The sequence below is a fragment of the Channa argus genome, unplaced genomic scaffold, assembly GCF_033026475.1.
Source record: "Channa argus isolate prfri unplaced genomic scaffold, Channa argus male v1.0 Contig022, whole genome shotgun sequence".
Taxonomy (NCBI): domain Eukaryota; kingdom Metazoa; phylum Chordata; class Actinopteri; order Anabantiformes; family Channidae; genus Channa; species Channa argus.
The window spans coordinates 721,140-736,000 of record NW_027125241.1 but is presented as its reverse complement, the minus strand read 5'-3'; the positions used below and the strand labels follow the sequence as shown (position 1 = coordinate 736,000).

Sequence of the window (14,861 nt, the reverse complement as noted above, 5' to 3'; positions counted from 1 at the left end):
ATTCTACAATAGACCTGCCTCGTGTCAGGCTTGACAAAAAAACCACTGGACAGTCGCACTAATGACATTTGTGCTTGGGACAGAATGTTTTGCTGAAAGGTAAAACAGTTTCGGAAACTGCCCAACCCTCGTGTCTACTCAAGAGATGGAGAGAAGGTAGAAGTGTCTTAAATCATCTTTATAGCATACCTTCCCTTTTTCCCTTTGTTGTGTTTCATGCCATTCTAGTGGGGTGAAAATTTGCAGGTGTTGAAATCTAAGCTCCTTGACTGGCACACATCTTGGGTATTAGACAGGGGAGCGCAATTCCTGGATGTCCGCTTTAGTTTGGGTTGAATTTTAGGTTTTATATATGCTTTAAGCATCTAGAGTTCACGGAAAAAAACACTTGTTCTCCTAAAGCCTTTATTCCTTTGTCCTTTGCATTACCAATGCTCTCTCTAGAAGGTAGAGGACTGCACATATGTCCAAGCTGGCCATTCTACAATAGACCTGCCTCGTGTCAGGCTTGACAAAATAACCACTGGACAGTCGCACTAATGACATTTGTACTTGGGACAGAATGTTTTGCTGAAAGGTAAAACAGTTTCGGAAACTGCCCAACCCTCGTGTCGACTCAAGAGATGGAGAGAAGGTAGAAGTGTCTTACATCATCTTTATAGCATACCTTCCTTTTTCCCTTTGTTGTGTTTCATGCCATTCTAGTGGGGTGAGAATTTGCAGATGCAGAGGCGAGAATTCGACCACTGAACCACCAATGCCCATGTGCCGGAGAAAGGAGTTCCATTGAAGACGCCATCGCGTGTAGACAGAATGTTTTTTGATGGTCCATCAGTACTACGTACTAAACCACACACTAACCTCATCACCACTGAACTACCAATGCCCACATTGTGTTCCACTGCACCTCTGGACAGTCACACTAATAAAGTTAGTACTTGGGACAGAATGTTTTGTTGTAAAACAGTTTCGGAGGCTGCCCAGCCCTCACGTCTACTCAAGAGATGGAGAGAAGGTAGAACTGTCTCAAAACATCTTTATAGAATACCCTCCCTTTTTCCTTTGTTCTGTTTCATGTCATTCTAGTGGTGTGAAAATGTGCAGGTGTTGAAGTCTAAGCTCCTTGACTGGCACAAATCTCGGTACTAGAGAGGGGAGCTGGAGTTCACGGAAAGAACACTTGTTGTGCTGAAGACTTTATTCCTTTGACCTTTGGATTACCAATGCTGTCTCTGGAAGGTAGAGGACCGCACATATGTCCAAGCTGGCCATTCTACAATAGACCTGCCTCGTGTCAGGCTTGACAAAAAATGTAAACACCTCATCACATCTATCTTCATCACCACTGAACTACCGAGGCTGAGGGAAAAAGCATGCTAAATTGAAAAAATGTAAACATCTTTTCGCATTTCACAAAGGCAATAGCATTGACGCCCTTAATTGAGTCTTCATTAATTGTCTTCAGACTAATGAGGTTAGTACTTGGGACAGAATGTTTTGTTGTAAAACAGTTTCGGAGGCTGCCCAGCCCTCACGTCTACTCAAGAGATGGAGAGAAGGTAGAAGTGTCTTAAATCATCTTTATAGCATACCTTCCTTTTTCCCTTTGTTGTGTTTCATGCCATTCTAGTGGGGTGAGAATTTGCAGATGCAGAGGCGAGAATTCGACCACTGAACCACCAATGCCCACGTGTTGGAAAAAGGAGTTCCATTGAAGACGCCATCGCGTGTAGACAGAATCTTTTTCTTGATGGTCCATCAGTACTACATACTAAACCACATACTAACCTCATCACCACTGAACTACCAATGCCCACATTGTGTTCCACTGCACCACTGGACAGTCGCACTAATGACATTTGTACTTGGGACAGAATGTTTTACTGAAAGGTAAAACAGTTTCGGAAACTGCCCAACCCTCGTGTCTACTCAAGAGATGGAGAGAAGGTAGAAGTGTCTTAAATCATCTCTATAGCATACCTTCCTTTTTCCCTTTGTTGTGTTTCATGCCATTCTAGTGGGGTGAGAATTTGCAGATGCAGAGGCGAGAATTCGACCACTGAACCACCAATGCCCATGTGCCGGAGAAAGGAGTTCTATTGAAGACGCCATCGCGTGTAGACAGAATGTTTTTTGATGGTCCATCAGTACTACATACTAAACCACATACTAACGTCATCACCACTGAACTACCAATGCCCACATTGTGTTCCACTGCACCTCTGGACAGTCGCACTAATGACATTTGTACTTGGGACAGAATGTTTTGTTGAAAGGTAAAACTGTTTCGGAAGCTGTCCACCCATCACGTCTACTCAAGAGATGGAGAGAAGGTAGAAATGTCTTAAAACATCTTTATAGCATACCTTCCCTTTTTCCTTTGTTCTGTTTCATGCCCTTCTAGTGGTGTGAAAATTTGCAGGTGTTGAAATCTAAGCTCCTTGACTGGCACACATCTTGGGTATTACACAGGGGAGCGCAATTCCTGGATGTCCGCCTTAGTTTGGGTTGAATTTTAGGTTTTATATATGCTTTAAGCATCTAGAGTTCACGTAAAAAAACACTTGTTCTCCTAAAGCCTTTATTCCTTTGTCCTTTGCATTACCAATGCTCTCTCTAGAAGGTAGAGGACTGCACATATATCCAAGCTGGCCATTCTACAATAGACCTGCCTCGTGTCAGGCTTGACAAAAAATGTAAACACCTCATCACATCTATCCTCATCACCACTGAACTACCGAGGCTGAGGGAAAAAGCATGCTAAATTGAAAAAATGTAAACATCTTTTCGCATTTCACAAGGCCAATAGCATTGACGCCCTTAATTGAGTCTTCATTAATTGTCTTCAGACTATTGAGGTTAGTACTTGGGACAGAATGTTTTGTTGGATGGTAAAACAGTTTCGGAGGCTGCCCAGCCCTCACGTCTACTCAAGAGATGGAGAGAAGGTAGAACTGTCTCAAAACATCTTTATAGAATACCTTCCCTTTTTCCTTTGTTCTGTTTCATGCCCTTCTAGTGGTGTGAAAATTTGCAGGTGTTGAAATCTAAGCTCCTTGACTGGCACACATCTTGGGTATTAGACAGGGGAGCGCAATTCCTGGATGACCGCTTTAGTTTGGGTTGAATTTTAGGTTTTATATATGCTTTAAGCATCTAGAGTTCACGGAAAAAAACACTTGTTCTCCTAAAGCCTTTATTCCTTTGTCCTTTGCATTACCAATGCTCTCTCTAGAAGGTAGAGGACTGCACATATGTCCAAGCTGGCCATTCTACAATAGACCTGCCTCGTGTCAGGCTTGACAAAATAACCACTGGACAGTCGCACTAATGACATTTTTACTTGGGACAGAATGTTTTGCTGAAAGGTAAAACAGTTTCGGAAACTGCCCAACCCTCGTGTCTACTCAAGAGATGGAGAGAAGGTAGAAGTGTCTTAAATCATCTTTATAGCATACCTTCCTTTTTCCCTTTGTTGTGTTTCATGCCATTCTAGTGGGGTGAGAATTTGCAGATGCAGAGGCGAGAATTCGACCACTGAACCACCAATGCCCATGTGCCGGAGAAAGGAGTTCCATTGAAGACGCCATCGCGTGTAGACAGAATGTTTTTTGATGGTCCATCAGTACTACGTACTAAACCCAACACTAACCTCATCACCACTGAACTACCAATGCCCACATTGTGTTCCACTGCACCTCTGGACAGTCACACTAATGAAGTTAGTACTTGGGACAGAATGTTTTGTTGGAAAACTGTTTCGGAAGCTGTCCACCCATCACGTCTACTCAAGAGATGGAGAGAAGGTAGAAATGTCTTAAAACATCTTTATAGCATACCTTCCCTTTTTCCTTTGTTCTGTTTCATGCCCTTCTAGTGGTGTGAAAATTTGCAGGTGTTGAAATCTAAGCTCCTTGACTGGCACACATCTTGGGTATTAGACAGGGGAGCGCAATTCCTGGATGTCCGCTTCAGTTTGGCTTGAATTTTAGGTTTTATATATGCTTTAAGCATCTAGAGTTCACGGAAAAAAACACTTTTTCTCCTAAAGCCTTTATTCCTTTGTCCTTTGCATTACCAATGCTCTCTCTAGAAGGTAGAGGACTGCACATATGTCCAAGCTGGCCATTCTACAATAGACCTGCCTCGTGTCAGGCTTGACAAAAAATGTAAACACCTCATCACATCTATCCTCATCACCACTGAACTACCGAGGCTGAGGGAAAAAGCATGCTAAATTGAAAAAATGTAAACATCTTTTCGCATTTCACAAAGGCAATAGCATTGACGCCCTTAATTGAGTCTTCATTAATTGTCTTCAGACTAATGAGGTTAGTACTTGGGACAGAATGTTTTGTTGTAAAACAGTTTCGGAGGCTGCCCAGCCCTCACGTCTACTCAAGAGATGGAGAGAAGGTAGAAGTGTCTTAAATCATCTTTATAGCATACCTTCCTTTTTCCCTTTGTTGTGTTTCATGCCATTCTAGTGGGGTGAGAATTTGCAGATGCAGAGGCGAGAATTCGACCACTGAACCACCAATGCCCACGTGTTGGAAAAAGGAGTTCCATTGAAGACGCCATCGCGTGTAGACAGAATCTTTTTCTTGATGGTCCATCAGTACTACATACTAAACCACATACTAACCTCATCACCACTGAACTACCAATGCCCACATTGTGTTCCACTGCACCACTGGACAGTCGCACTAATGACATTTGTACTTGGGACAGAATGTTTTACTGAAAGGTAAAACAGTTTCGGAAACTGCCCAACCCTCGTGTCTACTCAAGAGATGGAGAGAAGGTAGAAGTTTCTTAAATCATCTCTATAGCATACCGTCCTTTTTCCCTTTGTTGCGTTTCATGCCATTCTAGTGGGGTGAGAATTTGCAGATGCAGAGGCGAGAATTCGACCACTGAACCACCAATGCCCATGTTCCGGAGAAAGGAGTTCTATTGAAGACGCCATCGCGTGTAGACAGAATGTTTTTTGATGGTCCATCAGTACTACATACTAAACCACATACTAACCTCATCACCACTGAACTACCAATGCCCACATTGTGTTCCACTGCACCTCTGGACAGTCGCACTAATGACATTTGTACTTGGGACAGAATGTTTTGTTGAAAGGTAAAACTGTTTTGGAAGCTGTCCACCCATCACGTCTACTCAAGAGATGGAGAGAAGGTAGAAATGTCTTAAAACATCTTTATAGCATACCTTCCCTTTTTCCTTTGTTCTGTTTCATGCCCTTCTAGTGGTGTGAAAATTTGCAGGTGTTGAAATCTAAGCTCCTTGACTGGCACACATCTTGGGTATTACACAGGGGAGCGCAATTCCTGGATGTCCGCCTTAGTTTGGGTTGAATTTTAGGTTTTATATATGCTTTAAGCATCTAGAGTTCACGTAAAAAAACACTTGTTCTCCTAAAGCCTTTATTCCTTTGTCCTTTGCATTACCAATGCTCTCTCTAGAAGGTAGAGGACTGCACATATATCCAAGCTGGCCATTCTACAATAGACCTGCCTCGTGTCAGGCTTGACAAAAAATGTAAACACCTCATCACATCTATCCTCATCACCACTGAACTACCGAGGCTGAGGGAAAAAGCATGCTAAATTGAAAAAATGTAAACATCTTTTCGCATTTCACAAGGCCAATAGCATTGACGCCCTTAATTGAGTCTTCATTAATTGTCTTCAGACTATTGAGGTTAGTACTTGGGACAGAATGTTTTGTTGGATGGTAAAACAGTTTCGGAGGCTGCCCAGCCCTCACGTCTACTCAAGAGATGGAGAGAAGGTAGAACTGTCTCAAAACATCTTTATAGAATACCTTCCCTTTTTCCTTTGTTCTGTTTCATGCCCTTCTAGTGGTGTGAAAATTTGCAGGTGTTGAAATCTAAGCTCCTTGACTGGCACACATCTTGGGTATTAGACAGGGGAGCGCAATTCCTGGATGACCGCTTTAGTTTGGGTTGAATTTTAGGTTTTATATATGCTTTAAGCATCTAGAGTTCACGGAAAAAAACACTTGTTCTCCTAAAGCCTTTATTCCTTTGTCCTTTGCATTACCAATGCTCTCTCTAGAAGGTAGAGGACTGCACATATGTCCAAGCTGGCCATTCTACAATAGACCTGCCTCGTGTCAGGCTTGACAAAAAATGTAAACACCACCTCATCACATCTATCCTCATCACCACTGAACTACCGAGGCTGAGGGAAAAAGCATGCTAAATTGAAAAAATGTAAACATCTTTTCGCATTTCACAAAGGCAATAGCATTGACGCCCTTAATTGAGTCTTCATTAATTGTCTTCAGACTAATGAGGTTAGTACTTGGGACAGAATGTTTTGTTGGATGGTAAAACAGTTTCGGAGGCTGCCCAGCCCTCACGTCAGTACTACATACTAAACCACATACTAACCTCATCACCACTGAACTACCAATGCCCACATTGTGTTCCACTGCACCACTGGACAGTCGCACTAATGACATTTGTACTTGGGACAGAATGTTTTGTTGAAAGGTAAAACTGTTTCGGAAGCTGTCCACCCATCACGTCTACTCAAGAGATGGAGAGAAGGTAGAAATGTCTTAAAACATCTTTATAGCATACCTTCCCTTTTTCCTTTGTTCTGTTTCATGCCCTTCTAGTGGTGTGAAAATTTGCAGGTGTTGAAATCTAAGCTCCTTGACTGGCACACATCTTGGGTATTAGACAGGGGAGCGCAATTCCTGGATGTCCGCCTTAGTTTGGGTTGAATTTTAGGTTTTATATATGTTTTAAGCATCTAGAGTTCACGTAAAAAAACACTTGTTCTCCTAAAGCCTTTATTCCTTTGTCCTTTGCATTACCAATGCTCTCTCTAGAAGGTAGAGGACTGCACATATGTCCAAGCTGGCCATTCTACAATAGACCTGCCTCGTGTCAGGCTTGACAAAAAATGTAAACACCTCATCACATCTATCCTCATCACCACTGAACTACCGAGGCTGAGGGAAAAAGCATGCTAAATTGAAAAAATGTAAACATCTTTTCGCATTTCACAAAGGCAATAGCATTGACGCCCTTAATTGAGTCTTCATTAATTGTCTTCAGACAATTGAGGTTAGTACTTGGGACAGAATGTTTTGTTGGATGGTAAAACAGTTTCGGAGGCTGCCCAGCCCTCACGTCTACTCAAGAGATGGAGAGAAGGTAGAACTGTCTCAAAACATCTTTATAGCATACCCTCCCTTTTTCCTTTGTTCTGTTTCATGTCATTCTAGTGGTGTGAAAATGTGCAGGTGTTGAAGTCTAAGCTCCTTGACCGGCACAAATCTCGGTACTAGAGAGGGGAGCTGGAGTTCACGGAAAGAACACTTGTTGTGCTGAAAACTTTATTCCTTTGACCTTTGGATTACCAATGCTGTCTCTGGAAGGTAGAGGACAGCACATATGTCGAAGCTGTCCATTCTACGAAAAACCTGCCTCGTGTGAGGCTTGAACTCACGACCTTCAGATTATGAGACTGACGCACTGCCAACTGCGCCAACGAGGCTGAGGGAATGCGCCTGCTAAATTGAAAAACAATTGTAAACACCTTTTCGCATTTCATAAAGACAATAGACTTCGCGTGACTTTTAAAGAGGTGCTTGCATTGGCCGGGAATCGAACCCGGGTCTCCCGCGTGGCAGGCGAGAATTCGACCACTGAACCACCAATGCCCACGTGTTGGAAAAAGGAGTTCCATTGAAGACGCCATCGCGTGTAGACAGAATCTTTTTCTTGATGGTCTATCAGTACAACATACTAAACCACATACTAACCTCATCACCACTGAACTACCAATGCCCACATTGTGTTCCACTGCACCACTGGACAGTCGCACTAATGACATTTGTACTTGGGACAGAATGTTTTGCTGAAAGGTAAAACAGTTTCGGAAACTGCCCAACCCTCGTGTCTACTCAAGAGATGGAGAGAAGGTAGAAGTGTCTTACATCATCTTTATAGCATACTTTCTTTTTTCCCTTTGTTGTGTTTCATGCCATTCTAGTGGGGTGAGAATTTGCAAATGCAGAGGCGAGAATTCGACCACTGAACCACCAATGCCCATGTGCCGGAGAAAGGAGTTCTATTGAAGACGCCATCGCGTGTAGACAGAATGTTTTTTGATGGTCCATCAGTACTACGTACTAAACCACACACTAACCTCATCACCACTGAACTACCAATGCCCACATTGTGTTCCACTGCACCTCTGGACAGTCGCACTAATGACATTTGTACTTGGGACAGAATGTTTTGTTGAAAGGTAAAACTGTTTCGGAAGCTGTCCACCCATCACGTCTACTCAAGAGATGGAGAGAAGGTAGAAATGTCTTAAAACATCTTTATAGCATACCTTCCCTTTTTCCTTTGTTCTGTTTCATGCCCTTCTAGTGGTGTGAAAATTTGCAGGTGTTGAAATCTAAGCTCCTTGACTGGCACACATCTTGGGTATTAGACAGGGGAGCGCAATTCCTGGATGTCCGCCTTAGTTTGGGTTGAATTTTAGGTTTTATATATGTTTTAAGCATCTAGAGTTCACGTAAAAAAACACTTGTTCTCCTAAAGCCTTTATTCCTTTGTCCTTTGCATTACCAATGCTCTCTCTAGAAGGTAGAGGACTGCACATATGTCCAAGCTGGCCATTCTACAATAGACCTGCCTCGTGTCAGGCTTGACAAAAAATGTAAACACCTCATCACATCTATCCTCATCACCACTGAACTACCGAGGCTGAGGGAAAAAGCATGCTAAATTGAAAAAATGTAAACATCTTTTCGCATTTCACAAAGGCAATAGCATTGACGCCCTTAATTGAGTCTTCATTAATTGTCTTCAGACAATTGAGGTTAGTACTTGGGACAGAATGTTTTGTTGGATGGTAAAACAGTTTCGGAGGCTGCCCAGCCCTCACGTCTACTCAAGAGATGGAGAGAAGGTAGAACTGTCTCAAAACATCTTTATAGCATACCCTCCCTTTTTCCTTTGTTCTGTTTCATGTCATTCTAGTGGTGTGAAAATGTGCAGGTGTTGAAGTCTAAGCTCCTTGACTGGCACAAATCTCGGTACTAGAGAGGGGAGCTGGAGTTCACGGAAAGAACACTTGTTGTGCTGAAAACTTTATTCCTTTGACCTTTGGATTACCAATGCTGTCTCTGGAAGGTAGAGGACCGCACATATGTCGAAGCTGTCCATTCTACGAAAAACCTGCCTCGTGTGAGGCTTGAACTCACGACCTTCAGATTATGAGACTGACGCACTGCCAACTGCGCCAACGAGGCTGAGGGAACGCGCCTGCTAAATTGAAAAACAATTGTAAACACCTTTTCGCATTTCATAAAGACAATAGACTTCGCGTGACTTTTAAAGAGGTGCTTGCATTGGCCGGGAATCGAACCCGGGTCTCCCGCGTGGCAGGCGAGAAGTCGACCACTGAACCACCAATGCCCACGTGTTGGAAAAAGGAGTTCCATTGAAGACGCCATCGCGTGTAGACAGAATCTTTTTCTTGATGGTCTATCAGTACAACATACTAAACCACATACTAACCTCATCACCACTGAACTACCAATGCCCACATTGTGTTCCACTGCACCACTGGACAGTCGCACTAATGACATTTGTACTTGGGACAGAATGTTTTGCTGAAAGGTAAAACAGTTTCGGAAACTGCCCAACCCTCGTGTCTACTCAAGAGATGGAGAGAAGGTAGAAGTGTCTTACATCATCTTTATAGCATACCTTCCTTTTTCCCTTTGTTGTGTTTCATGCCATTCTAGTGGGGTGAGAATTTGCAGATGCAGAGGCGAGAATTCGACCACTGAACCACCAATGCCCATGTGCCGGAGAAAGGAGTTCCATTGAAGACGCCATCGCGTGTAGACAGAATGTTTTTTGATGGTCCATCAGTACTACGTACTAAACCCAACACTAACCTCATCACCACTGAACTACCAATGCCCACATTGTGTTCCACTGCACCTCTGGACAGTCACACTAATGAAGTTAGTACTTGGGACAGAATGTTTTGTTGGAAAACTGTTTCGGAAGCTGTCCACCCATCACGTCTACTCAAGAGATGGAGAGAAGGTAGAAATGTCTTAAAACATCTTTATAGCATACCTTCCCTTTTTCCTTTGTTCTGTTTCATGCCCTTCTAGTGGTGTGAAAATTTGCAGGTGTTGAAATCTAAGCTCCTTGACTGGCACACATCTTGGGTATTAGACAGGGGAGCGCAATTCCTGGATGTCCGCTTTAGTTTGGGTTGAATTTTAGGTTTTATATATGCTTTAAGCATCTAGAGTTCACGGAAAAAAACGCTTGTTCTCCTAAAGCCTTTATTCCTTTGTCCTTTGCATTACCAATGCTCTCTCTAGAAGGTAGAGGACTGCACATATGTCCAAGCTGGCCATTCTACAATAGACTTGCCTCGTGTCAGGCTTGACAAAAAATGTAAACACCTCATCACATCTATCCTCATCACCACTGAACTACCGAGGCTGAGGGAAAAAGCATGCTAAATTGAAAAAATGTAAACATCTTTTCGCATTTCACAAAGGCAATAGCATTGACGCCCTTAATTGAGTCTTCATTAATTGTCTTCAGACTAATGAGGTTAGTACTTGGGACAGAATGTTTTGTTGTAAAACAGTTTCGGAGGCTTCCCAGCCCTCAAATCTACTCAAGAGATGGAGAGAAGGTAGAACTGTCTCAAAACATCTTTATAGCATACCCTCCCTTTTTCCTTTGTTCTGTTTCATGCCCTTCTAGTGGTGTGAAAATTTGCAGGTGTTGAAATCTAAGCTCCTTGACTGGCACACATCTTGGGTATTAGATAGGGGAGCGCAATTCCTGGATGTCCGCTTTAGTTTGGGTTGAATTTTAGGTTTTATATATGCTTTAAGCATCTAGAGTTCATGGAAAAAAACACTTGTTCTCCTAAAGCCTTTATTCCTTTGTCCTTTGCATTACCAATGCTCTTTCTAGAAGGTAGAGGACTGCACATATGTCCAAGCTGGACATTCTACAATAGACCTGCCTCGTGTCAGGCTTGACAAAAAATGTAAACACCTCATCACATCTATCCTCATCACCACTGAACTACCGAGGCTGAGGGAAAAAGCATGCTAAATTGAAAAAATGTAAACATCTTTTCGCATTTCACAAAGGCAATAGCATTGACGCCCTTAATTGAGTCTTCATTAATTGTCTTCAGACTATTGAGGTTAGTACTTGGGACAGAATGTTTTGTTGGATGGTAAAACAGTTTCGGAGGCTGCCCAGCCCTCACGTCTACTCAAGAGATGGAGAGAAGGTAGAACTGTCTCAAAACATCTTTATAGCATACCCTCCCTTTTTCCTTTGTTCTGTTTCATGTCATTCTAGTGGTGTGAAAATGTGCAGGTGTTGAAGTCTAAGCTCCTTGACTGGCACAAATCTCGGTACTAGAGAGGGGAGCTGGAGTTCACGGAAAGAACACTTGTTGTGCTGAAGACTTTATTCCTTTGACCTTTGGATTACCAATGCTGTCTCTGGAAGGTAGAGGACCGCACATATGTCGAAGCTGTCCATTCTACGAAAAACCTGCCTCGTGTGAGGCTTGAACTCACGACCTTCAGATTATGAGACTGACGCGCCAACTGCGCCAACGAGGCTGAGGGAATGCGCCTGCTAAATTGAAAAACAATTTTAAACACCTTTTCGCATTTCATAAAGACAATAGCATTGACACACTTAATTGGGTCTTCATTAATTGTCCTGAGAATAAATAGAAGGCTGAGACCTCTGTTACTGCATATCAGTCAGTCAAGCTGCGCTCATTTTGAGTTGTGAGACTTTTAAAGAGGTGCTTGCATTGGCCGGGAATCGAACCCGGGTCTCCCGCGTGGCAGGCGAGAATTCGACCACTGAACCACCAATGCCCACGTGTTGGAAAAAGGAGTTCCATTGAAGACGCCATCGCGTGTAGACAGAATCTTTTTCTTGATGGTCCATCAGTACTACATACTAAACCACATACTAACCTCATCACCACTGAACTACCAATGCCCACATTGTGTTCCACTGCACCACTGGACAGTCGCACTAATGACATTTGTACTTGGGACAGAATGTTTTGCTGAAAGGTAAAACAGTTTCGGAAACTGCCCAACCCTCGTGTCTACTCAAGAGATGGAGAGAAGGTAGAAGTGTCTTAAATCATCTTTATAGCATACCTTCCTTTTTCCCTTTGTTGTGTTTCATGCCATTCTAGTGGGGTGAGAATTTGCAGATGCAGAGGCGAGAATTCGACCACTGAACCACCAATGCCCATGTGCCGGAGAAAGGAGTTCCATTGAAGACGCCATCGCGTGTAGACAGAATGTTTTTTGATGGTCCATCAGTACTACGTACTAAACCCAACACTAACCTCATCACCACTGAACTACCAATGCCCACATTGTGTTCCACTGCACCTCTGGAAGGTCACAGTAATGAAGTTAGTAATTGGGACAGAATGTTTTGTTGGAAAACTGTTTCGGAAGCTGTCCACCCATCACGTCTACTCAAGAGATGGAGAGAAGGTAGAAATGTCTTAAAACATCTTTATAGCATACCTTCCCTTTTTCCTTTGTTCTGTTTCATGCCCTTCTAGTGGTGTGAAAATTTGCAGGTGTTGAAATCTAAGCTCCTTGACTGGCACACATCTTGGGTATTAGACAGGGGAGCGCAATTCCTGGATGTCCACTTTAGTTTGGGTTGAATTTTAGGTTTTATATATGCTTTAAGCATCTAGAGTTCACGGAAAAAAACACTTGTTCTCCTAAAGCCTTTATTCCTTTGTCCTTTGCATTACCAATGCTCTCTCTAGAAGGTAGAGGACTGCACATATGTCCAAGCTGGCCATTCTACAATAGACCTGCCACGTGTCAGGCTTGACAAAAAATGTAAACACCACCTCATCACATCTATCCTCTTCACCACTGAACTACCGAGGCTGAGGGAAAAAGCATGCTAAATTGAAAAAATGTAAACATCTTTTCGCATTTCACAAAGGCAATAGCATTGACGCCCTTAATTGAGTCTTCATTAATTGTCTTCAGACTAATGAGGTTAGTACTTGGGACAGAATGTTTTGTTGGATGGTAAAACAGTTTCGGAGGCTGCCCAGCCCTCACGTCTACTCAAGAGATGGAGAGAAGGTAGAACTGTCTCAAAACATCTTTATAGAATACCCTCCCTTTTTCCTTTGTTCTGTTTCATGTCATTCTAGTGGTGTGAAAATGTGCAGGTGTTGAAGTCTAAGCTCCTTGACTGGCACAAATCTCGGTACTAGAGAGGGGAGCTGGAGTTCACGGAAAGAACACTTGTTGTGCTGAAGACTTTATTCCTTTGACCTTTGGATTACCAATGCTGTCTCTGGAAGGTAGAGGACCGCACATATGTCGAAGCTGTCCATTCTACGAAAAACCTGCCTCGTGTGAGGCTTGAACTCACGACCTTCAGATTATGAGACTGACGCGCTGCCAACTGTTAATTGTAAACACCTTTTCGCATTTCATAAAGACAATAGCATTGACACACTTAATTGGGTCTTCATTAATTGTCCTGAGAATAAATAGAAGGCTGAGACCTCTGTTACTGCATATCAGTCAGTCAAGCTGAGACTTTTAAAGAGGCGCTTGCAGCCTAAACCACATACTAACCTCATCACCACTGAACTACCAATGCCCACATTGTGTTCCACTGCACCACTGGACAGTCGCACTAATGACATTTGTACTTGGGACAGAATGTTTTGCTGAAAGGTAAAACAGTTTCGGAAACTGCCCAACCCTCGTGTCTACTCAAGAGATGGAGAGAAGGTAGAAGTGTCTAAAATCATCTTTATAGCATACCTTCCTTTTTCCCTTTGTTGTGTTTCATGCCATTCTAGTGGGGTGAGAATTTGCAGATGCAGAGGCGAGAATTCGACCACTGAACCACCAATGCCCATGTGCCGGAGAAAGGAGTTCCATTGAAGACGCCATCGCGTGTAGACAGAATGTTTTTTGATGGTCCATCAGTACTACGTACTAAACCCAACACTAACCTCATCACCACTGAACTACCAATGCCCACATTGTGTTCCACTGCACCTCTGGACAGTCACACTAATGAAGTTAGTACTTGGGACAGAATGTTTTGTTGGAAAACTGTTTCGGAAGCTGTCCACCCATCACGTCTACTCAAGAGATGGAGAGAAGGTAGAAATGTCTTAAAACATCTTTATAGCATACCTTCCCTTTTTCCTTTGTTCTGTTTCATGCCCTTCTAGTGGTGTGAAAATTTGCAGGTGTTGAAATCTAAGCTCCTTGACTGGCACACATCTTGGGTATTAGACAGGGGAGCGCAATTCCTGGATGTCCGCTTTAGTTTGGGTTGAATTTTAGGTTTTATATATGCTTTAAGCATCTAGAGTTCACGGAAAAAAACAGTTGTTCTCCTAAAGCCTTTATTCCTTTGTCCTTTGCATTACCAATGCTCTCTCTAGAAGGTAGAGGACTGCACATATGTCCAAGCTGGCCATTCTACAATAGACCTGCCTCGTGTCAGGCTTGACAAAAAATGTAAACACCACCTCATCACATCTATCCTCATCACCACTGAACTACCGAGGCTGAGGGAAAAAGCATGCTAAATTGAAAAAATGTAAACATCTTTTCGCATTTCACAAAGGCAATAGCATTGACGCCCTTAATTGAGTCTTCATTAATTGTCTTCAGACTAATGAGGTTAGTACTTGGGACAGAATGTTTTGTTGGATGGTAAAACAGTTTCGGAGGCTGCCCAGCCCTCACGTCTA

General features: G+C 42.9%; 4 non-coding genes across 4 annotated transcripts; all 4 read right to left on the bottom strand.

Moving 5' to 3' along the window:
* Positions 1 to 7,474: 7,474 nt before the first annotated feature.
* trnam-cau (transfer RNA methionine (anticodon CAU)) lies at positions 7,475 to 7,547 on the bottom strand. Its single transcript has one exon. It is a non-coding gene; the product is annotated as a tRNA-Met (tRNA).
* Positions 7,548 to 7,642: 95 nt separating this feature from the next.
* On the bottom strand, positions 7,643 to 7,713 carry trnag-gcc (transfer RNA glycine (anticodon GCC)). The gene has a single exon. It is a non-coding gene; the product is annotated as a tRNA-Gly (tRNA).
* Positions 7,714 to 9,245: 1,532 nt separating this feature from the next.
* On the bottom strand, positions 9,246 to 9,318 carry trnam-cau (transfer RNA methionine (anticodon CAU)). Its single transcript has one exon. It is a non-coding gene; the product is annotated as a tRNA-Met (tRNA).
* Positions 9,319 to 11,887: 2,569 nt separating this feature from the next.
* trnag-gcc (transfer RNA glycine (anticodon GCC)) lies at positions 11,888 to 11,958 on the bottom strand. The gene has a single exon. It is a non-coding gene; the product is annotated as a tRNA-Gly (tRNA).
* Between the last annotated feature and the right edge of the window lie 2,903 nt (positions 11,959 to 14,861).